Source organism: Somniosus microcephalus, unplaced genomic scaffold (assembly GCF_052327205.1).
Source record: "Somniosus microcephalus isolate GS21.2 unplaced genomic scaffold, FLI_Smic_1.0 unresolved_chr2, whole genome shotgun sequence".
NCBI classification, from domain to species: Eukaryota; Metazoa; Chordata; class Chondrichthyes; order Squaliformes; family Somniosidae; genus Somniosus; species Somniosus microcephalus.
In genome coordinates this window covers 103,506-111,986 of record NW_028225180.1, presented here as the reverse complement: position 1 = coordinate 111,986, position 8,481 = coordinate 103,506, and positions in this window count along the sequence as shown.

The following is an 8,481-nucleotide window of genomic DNA, read 5'->3' as shown; positions in this document are numbered from 1 at the left end:
GGGGCACATCAATATCAGATAAAATTCAAAGGTACAAAGCAGCATGGTAATGCTGATGGGCTGTCGCGCCTGCCACTACCTACAGAGGAGGAGGCACCGACGGTTGACCCTGTTGAGTTATTTCACTTGACCATCATCGAATGTTTACCAGTCACCAATGCAAGTATTGAAAGGGAAACCAGGAATGACCCGACACTGTCCAGGGTCTACGAAGTGACAGTGAAGGGATGGCCAGCACACGGTGATCCACTGTTACCGGCATTCTCAGCAAGACGAGAACAGCTGTCTGTCTGTCACGGAACAGTGATGTATGGAACAAGGGTGATTATTCCTCCTAAGTTAAGAGAGAGATTTCTAAAGGAACTGCATGAAGGTCATCTGGGGGGAGTCAAGATGAAAAGCCTTGCTAGGGCTTATGTGTGGTGGCCGGGTATCGCCCAACAGATAGAGGAGCTGACGAAAAGCTGCTCAGGGTGCCAAAAAGTGCAAAATGCACCTCCGATTGCACCGCTGCATCCATGGGAATGGCCTTCAACCCCATGGCAACGTGTACATATTGACTTTGCTGGTCCTTTCATGGACTCCATGTTTTTAATTGCGGTGGACGCACATTCTAAATGGCCAGAAGTGATTAAGATGACTACCACTACCTCGGAAAAGACGATTGCGGTGTTAAGAACGATATTTGCGAGAAATGGATTGCCAGAACAAATATGTTCAGACAACGGACCGCAGTTCGTGTCAGAAGAATTCCAGAGATTCATGAAGAAGAATGGGGTGAAACATTATACCTCTGCCCCATATCATCCGGCTACAAACGGGTTGGCCGAGAGATTTGTACAAACGTTTAAAAAAGCAATAAAGGCAATGAGCGAAGATCAGATTCCACTACAACACAAGGTGGACAAATTCCTACTGGCATATCGAAACGCCACTCATGCAGTGACAAACCAAAGTCCTGCCATGATGTTCTACAACAGGAGGTTGCAGTCCAGGTTGGAATTGTTAAAACCAAATGTGCGGAGGGAAGTTGAAAACAAACAGTTCCAGCATATAAATAACAAGACCACTTGGAGTTTTGAAATAGGACAACCAGTGTTAGCCCGGGACTATAAAAACAAGAAATGGCAATCTGGAACAATTCGGGCCAGGCAAGGACCCCTGATGTACACGGTAGATATTGGTGAAAATGTAATACGGCGTCATGCTGACCAACTGGTAGAATCGAGAACAAGGGTCGAACCCATCATTATGGCAGAGACAACCGTGAAGGAAGTTAGTGAACCTGAAGCATCTACCTCAGAAGTGAATGGACCTGATGATGATGTCCAATCCATAAGAGACCAACTAGATGAGTCACCCCAGCAACGAGAATCACAGACCCCTGAAAGGCGTTATCCAACTCGAATCAGGAGGCCTCCTCAGAGACTGAATCTTTGAACTGTTTTGCATGAAGTTGTATATATATATGTTATTATGTTATGTTAAATGGGGATATAACTGTTAAGCTAAAAAGGGAGGATTGTGGTGTATGTAACCTGTTCCACCTTAAGAGAACTACCTTAAGAGATGTACTACTTTCTCTTGGCTGCTGTATACTGTAATACTGTAATACCGGTGGTGACCACACCGGTATATAAGTGTTGTGCAAGGATTTGCTGGGCAGTTCAGCCCTGACCTTCGAATAGTAAAGACCTGTTAAAAGTTATTCTTGTTGTCTGTGTCCAGTGCTTGATCCTAAACCTAACTGGGACATACAGACTCAACACTTTCCACCATCTACAAGGCAGAAGTCAGGAGTGTGATGGAATACTCTCCACTTACCTGGAAGAGTGCAGCTCCAACAACACTCAAGAAGCTCGACACCATCCAGGACAAAGCACCCCATCCGCCACCTTAAACATTCACTCCCTCCACCACCGGCGTACCGTGGCTGCAGTGTGGACCATCTACAAGATGCACTGCAGCAACTCACCAAGGCTTCTTCAGCAGCACCTCCCAAGCCCACGACCTCTTCCACCTAGAAGGACAAGGGCAGCAGGCGCATGGGAACACCACCAACTCCAAGTTTCCCTCCAAGTCACACACCATCCTGACAAAGAAGTATATCACCGATCCTTCATCGTCACTGGGTCAAAATCCTGTAACTCACTCCCAAACAGCATTGTGGGAGCACCTTCACCACACGGACTGCAGTGGTTCAAGAAGGCAGCTCACCACCACCTTCTCAAGGGCAACTATGGATAGGCAATAAATGCTGGCCTTGCCAGCGACACTCAGATCCCATGAACGAATAAAAAAACACAGGAACACTGGGAGTCCATTCAGCCTCTGGGGCCCGTTACACAGGAACATGAGGAGGCCATTCAGCCCCTCGAGCCTGTTACACAAGAACAGGAGGAGGCCATTCAGCCCCTCGAGCCTGTTACACAAGAACAGGAGGCGGCCATTCAGCCCCTCGAGCCTGTTACACAGGAGCAGGAGGAGACCATTCAGCCCCTCGAGTCTGTTACACAGGAACAGGAGGAGGCCATTCAGCCCCTCGAGAGTCTGTTACACAGGAGCACTGGGAGACCATTCCGTCCCTCGATCCTGTTACATAGTGTTGTCCCAAACCTACTTCTGTTGGTTCACTTGAGCAGTAACAAGTTCAGTCTTCTGGTTATAAACATTTTATTCGATAACTTCAGCATAAAAAGCAATTTACAAAGTGGAGTATAGTCACAGATAGAACATGCGGATCTAGGCATTGGGCCTTTTCGTGCTGCTTGAACAACTTTACATTTATACACTTCTTTTACTTAAAAATCAGCAATAGATTGCAAGGAAGCATCCGTCAGTTATGTTGCGTATAACAATTCCCGGTTATACTTTAGCAGACACAGGGCTATCCCTTTACTTTAAGCTCAAGCGACAAGGAGCAAAACACCGCATACATACTCACACCAGTGATTGGTCAATTCGGCGATGACTAGACATATGATTTCTGACAACTGACCAGGCTGCAGTTGAGGAGAGTGTGAGGAGTTAGAGGAGGTGAGGGGTTAGAGGCGTGAGGGGTTAGAGGGGTGAGGGGTTAGAGGGTGAGCGGTTAGAGGGTGTGAGGGGTTAGAGGGGTGAGGGGTTAGAGGGGTGAGGGGTTCGAGGGGGTGTGGGGTTAGAAGGGTGAGGGGTTAGAGGGGTGAGGGTTTAGAGGGGTGAGGGGTAGAGGAGTGAGGGTGTAGAGGGGGCGAGAGTTTAGAGGGGGTGAGGTGTTAGAGGGGTGAGGGGTCAGAGGGGAGAGGGGGTGAGGGGTTAGTGTGGTGAGGGGTTAGAGGGGGGAGGGGTTAGAGGGGGTGAGGGGTTAGGGGGTGAGGGGTTAGAGGAGTGAGGGGTTAGAGGGGTGACGGGGTAGAGGGGTTGAGGGTTTAGAAGAGTGAGGTGTTAGAGGGGTGAGGGGTTAGAGGGGTGAGGGGTTAGAGGGGGTGAGGGGTTAGAGGGGGAGGGGTTAGAAGGGTGCGGGTTTAGAGGGGGTGAGGATTTAGAGGGGTGAGGAGTTAGAGGAGGTGAGGGGTTGGGGGTGTGAGGGGTTAGAGGGGTGAGGATTTAGAGGGGTGAGGAGATAGAGAGGTGAGGGGTTAGGGGGTGAGACATTAGAGGGGGTGAGGTGTTAGAGGGGGTGAGGGTTAGAGGGGTGAGGGGTTAGAGGGGTGAGGGGTTAGAGGGGGTGACCGATTAGAGGGGTGAGGGGTTAGAGGGGTGAGGGTTTAGAGGGGTGAGGCATTAGAGTGGTGCGTGGTTAGAGTGGGTGAGGGTTTAGAGGGGTGAGGGCTTAGTGGGGTGAGGGGTTGAGGGGTTAGAGGGGGTGAGGTGTTAGAGGGGTGAGGGGTTAGAGGGGGTGAGGGGTTAGGGGGGAGGGGTGAGGTGTTAGAGGGGTGAGGGGTTAGAGGGGTGAGGGATTAGCGATTTGAGGGGTTAGAGGGGGTGAGGGGTTAGAGGGGTGAGGGGGTGAGGGGTTAGCGGGGGTAAGGTGTTAGAGGGGTGTGGGGTTAGAGGGGGTGAGGGGTTAGAGGGGGGAGGGGTGAGGTGTTAGAGGGGTGAGGGGATAGAAGGGTGAGGGATTAGAGGGGTGAGGGTTTAGAGGGGTGAGGGGTTAGAGGGGGTGAGGCGTTAGACGGATGAGGGGTTAGTGGGGTGAGGGGTTAGGGGAGTGAGTGGTTAGAGGGGTGAAGGTTTAGAGAGGTGAGGGGCTAGAGTGGGTGAGGGGTTAGAGCCATGAGGAGTTAGAGGTGTGAGGGGATAGAGGGGTGAGGGGTTAGAGGAGTGAGGGGTTGGAGGGGGCGAAAGGTGAGATGGGTGATTCGTTAGAGGGGTGAGAGTTTCGAGGGGGTGAGGAGTTAGAGGGGTGAGGGGTTAGAGGGGTGAGGGTATAGAGGGGTGAGTAGTTAGAGGGGTGAAATTTTAGAGGGATGAGGGGTTAGTGTGGGTGAGGGGTTAGGGGTGCGAGTGGTTAGAGGGATGAGGGTTTAGAGAGTTGAGGGGCTAGAGGGGGTGAGGGGTTAGAGCCGTGAGGGTTTAGAGCGGTGAGGGGTTTGAGGGGTGAGGGGTTAGAGGACTGAGGGGTTAGATTGGGCGAAAGGTGAGAGGGGTTGAGGGTTTAAAGGGGGTGAGGGTTTTGAGGGGTGAGGGGTTAGAGGGGTGAGGGGTTAGATGGGGTGAGGTTTTAGAGGGGTGAGTGGTTCGCCGAGTGAGGGGTTAGAGGGGTGAGGGTTTAGAGGGGTGAGGGGTTAGAGGAGTGAGGGGTTAGAGGGGGTGAGGGGTTAGAGGGGGTGAGGGGTTAGAGGGTTGAGGGGTTAGAGCGGGTGTGGAGGTTAGGGGGTGAGGTGTTAGAGGGGTGAGGGATTAGAGGTGGTGACGGGTTAGAGAGGTGAGGGGTTAGAGGGGTGATGGGTCAGAGGGGTGAGTGGTTAGAGGGAGTGAGGGGTTAGAGGGGTGAGGGGTTAGGGTATGAGGGTTTATAGGGGTGAGGGGTTAGAGGGGTGGGGGTTAGAGGGGGTGAGGGGATAGAGGGGGTGAGGTGTTAGAGGGGTTGAGGCGTTAGAGGGGGTGAGGGGTTAGAGGGGGTGAGGGGTGAGGGGTTAGAGGGGTGAGGGTTTAGAGGTGTGAGGGGTTAGAGGGGTGAGGGGTTAGAGTGGTGAGTGGTTAGAGGGGGTGAGGGGCACAGGGGTGCGTGGTTAGAGGGGTGATGGGTTAGATGGGGTGTGGGGTCAGAGGGATGAGGGGTTAGAGGGGTGAGGGGTTAGAGGGGTGAGGGGTTAGAGGGGTGAGGGGTCACAGGGGTGAGGGTTTAGAGGGGTGAGGTGTTAGAGGGGTGAGGGGTTAGAGGGATGACAGGTTAGAGGGATGAGGCGTTAGAGGGGGTGAGGGGTTAGATGGGGTGAGAGGTTAGAGCGGTGAGTGGTTAGAGGGGAGAGGGGTTAGAGGAGTGAGGGGTTAGAGGAGTGAGGGGTTAGAGGGGGTGAGCATTTAGAGCGGTGAGGGTTTAGAGGGGTGAGGGGTTAGTGGGGTGAGGGGTTAGAGGGGGTGAGTGTTTAAAGGGTTGAGTGGTTAGAGGGGTGAGGGGTTAGAGGGGTGAGGGGTTAGAGGGGTGAGGGGTTAGAGGAGTGAGGGGTTAGAGGGTGTGAGCGGTTATAGCGGGTGAGGGGATAGAGGGGTGGGGGTTAGAGGAGTGAGGGGTTAGAGGGTGTGAGGGGTTAGAGGGGGTGAGGGGATAGAGGGGTGAGGGGATAGAGGGGTGAGGGGTTAGAGGGGTGAGGGGTTAGAGGGGAGAGGGGTTAGAGGAGTGAGGGGTTAGAGGAGTGAGGGGTTAGAGGGGGTGAGCATTTAGAGCGGTGAGGGTTTAGAGGGGTGAGTGGTTAGTGGGGTGAGGGGTTAGAGGGGGTGAGTGTTTAAAGGGTTGAGTGGTTAGAGGGGTGAGGGGTTAGAGGGGTGAGGGGTTAGAGGGGTGAGGGGTTAGAGGAGTGAGGGGTTAGAGGGTGTGAGCGGTTATAGAGGGTGAGGGGATAGAGGGGTGCGGGGTTAGAGGAGTGAGGGGTTAGAGGGTGTGAGGGGTTAGAGGGGGTGAGGGGATAGAGGGGTGAGGGGATAGAGGGGTGAGGGGTTAGAGGAGTGAGGTGTTACAGAGGGTGAGGGTTTAGAGGGTTGAGGGTTTATAGGGGGTGTGGTGTTAGAGGGGGTGAGGGGTTAGAGGGAGTGAGGGGTTAGAGGGGTGAGGAGTTAGAGGGGTGAGGGCTGAGGGGTTAGAGGGTGGTGAGGGGTTAGGGAGTGAGGGGTTAGAGGGGTTGAGGTGTTAGAGGGGTCGGGGGTTAGAGGAGTGAGGGTTTGGAGTTGTGAGGGGTAAGAGGGTGTGAGGGGTTAGAGGGGGTGAGGGGTGAGGGGTTAGAGGGGTGAGGGTTTAGAGTTGTGAGGGGTTAGAGGGGTGAGGGGTTAGAGTGGTGAGTGGTTAGAGGGGGTGAGGGGCACAGGGGTGCGTGGTTAGAGGGGTGAGGGGTTAGATGGGGTGTGGGGTCAGAGGGATGAGGGGTTAGAGGGGTGAGGGGTTAGAGGGGTGAGGGGTTAGAGGGGTGAGGGGTCACAGGGGTGAGGGTTTAGAGGGGTGAGGGGTTAGAGGGGTGAGGGGTTAGAGGGATGACAGGTTAGAGGGATGAGGCGTTAGAGGGGGTGAGGGGTTAGATGGGGTGAGGGGTTAGAGCGGTGAGGGGTTAGAGGGGAGAGGGGTTAGAGGAGTGAGGGGTTAGAGGAGTGAGGGGTTAGAGGGGGTGAGCATTTAGAGCGGTGAGGGTTTAGAGGGGTGAGGGGTTAGTGGGGTGAGGGGTTAGAGGGGTTGAGTGTTTAAAGGGTTGAGTGGTTAGAGGGGTGAGGGGTTAGAGGGGTGAGGGGTTAGAGGGGTGAGGGGTTAGAGGAGTGAGGGGTTAGAGGGTGTGAGCGGTTATAGCGGGTGAGGGGATAGAGGGGTGCGGGGTTAGAGGAGTGAGGGGTTAGAGGGTGTGAGGGGTTAGAGGGGGTGAGGGGATAGAGGGGTGAGGGGATAGAGGGGTGAGGGGTTAGAGGGGTGAGGGGTTAGAGGGGAGAGGGGTTAGAGGAGTGAGGGGTTAGAGGAGTGAGGGGTTAGAGGGGGTGAGCATTTAGAGCGGTGAGGGTTTAGAGGGGTGAGTGGTTAGTGGGGTGAGGGGTTAGAGGGGGTGAGTGTTTAAAGGGTTGAGTGGTTAGAGGGGTGAGGGGTTAGAGGGGTGAGGGGTTAGAGGGGTGAGGGGTTAGAGGAGTGAGGGGTTAGAGGGTGTGAGCGGTTATAGCGGGTGAGGGGATAGAGGGGTGCGGGGTTAGAGGAGTGAGGGGTTAGAGGGTGTGAGGGGTTAGAGGGGGTGAGGGGATAGAGGGGTGAGGGGATAGAGGGGTGAGGGGTTAGAGGGGTGAGGTGTTACAGAGGGTGAGGGTTTAGAGGGTTGAGGGTTTATAGGGGGTGTGGTGTTAGAGGGGGTGAGGGGTTAGAGGGAGTGAGGGGTTAGAGGGGTGAGGAGTTAGAGGGGTGAGGGCTGAGGGGTTAGAGGGTGGTGAGGGGTTAGGGAGTGAGGGGTTAGAGGGGTTGAGGTGTTAGAGGGGTCGGGGGTTAGAGGAGTGAGGGTTTGGAGTTGTGAGGGGTAAGAGTGTGTGAGGGGTTAGAGGGAAGAGGGTTTTAGCGGTGTGAGGGTTTAGAGGGGTGAGGGTTTAGAGGGGGTGAAGGGTGAGGGGTTAGAGGGGTGAGGGTTTAGCGGTGTGAGGGTTTACAGGGGTGAAGGGTTGGAGGGGGTGAGGGGTTAGAGGTGGTGAGGTGTTACAGGGGTGAGGGGTTAGCGGGGTGAGGGGTTACGGGTGTGAGGGGGTTAGAGTAGGTGAGGGGTCAGAGGTGTGAGGGATTAGAGGGTTTGAGGGGTTGGAGAAGTGAGGGGTTAGATGAGTGAGGGGTTAGAGGGGTGAGGGGTTAGGGGGTGTGAGGTGTTAAAGAGGGTGAGGGTTTAGAGGGGTGTGGGGTGATGTGTGAGGGTTCGAGGAGGTGAGGGGTTAGAGGGGTGTTGTGTTAGAGGGGGTGAGGTTAGAGGTGTTGAGGGTCTGAGGGGTTAGAGGAGTGAGGGGTTCAAGTGGGTGAGGGGCTAGAGGGGGTGAGGCACTGGAGGGGTTGAGGGGTTAGAGTGTGAGGGGTTGGAGTGGTGAGGGGTTAGAGGGGTGAGGGGTTAGAGGGGGTGTGTGGATAGGGAGTGAGGGGTTAGAGGAATGAGGGTTTGGAGGGGTGAGGAGTGAGGGTTTAGAGGGGTTAGAGCGGTGAGGAGTGAGGGGATTCAGGGGTGAGGTGATAGAGGGGTGAGGGGTTAGAGGGGTGAGGGGTTAGAGGGGTGAGGGGTTAGAGGGGTGTGGTGTTAGAGGGAGTGAGGTTAAAGGGGTTGAGGGTCTGAGGGGTTAGAGGAGTGA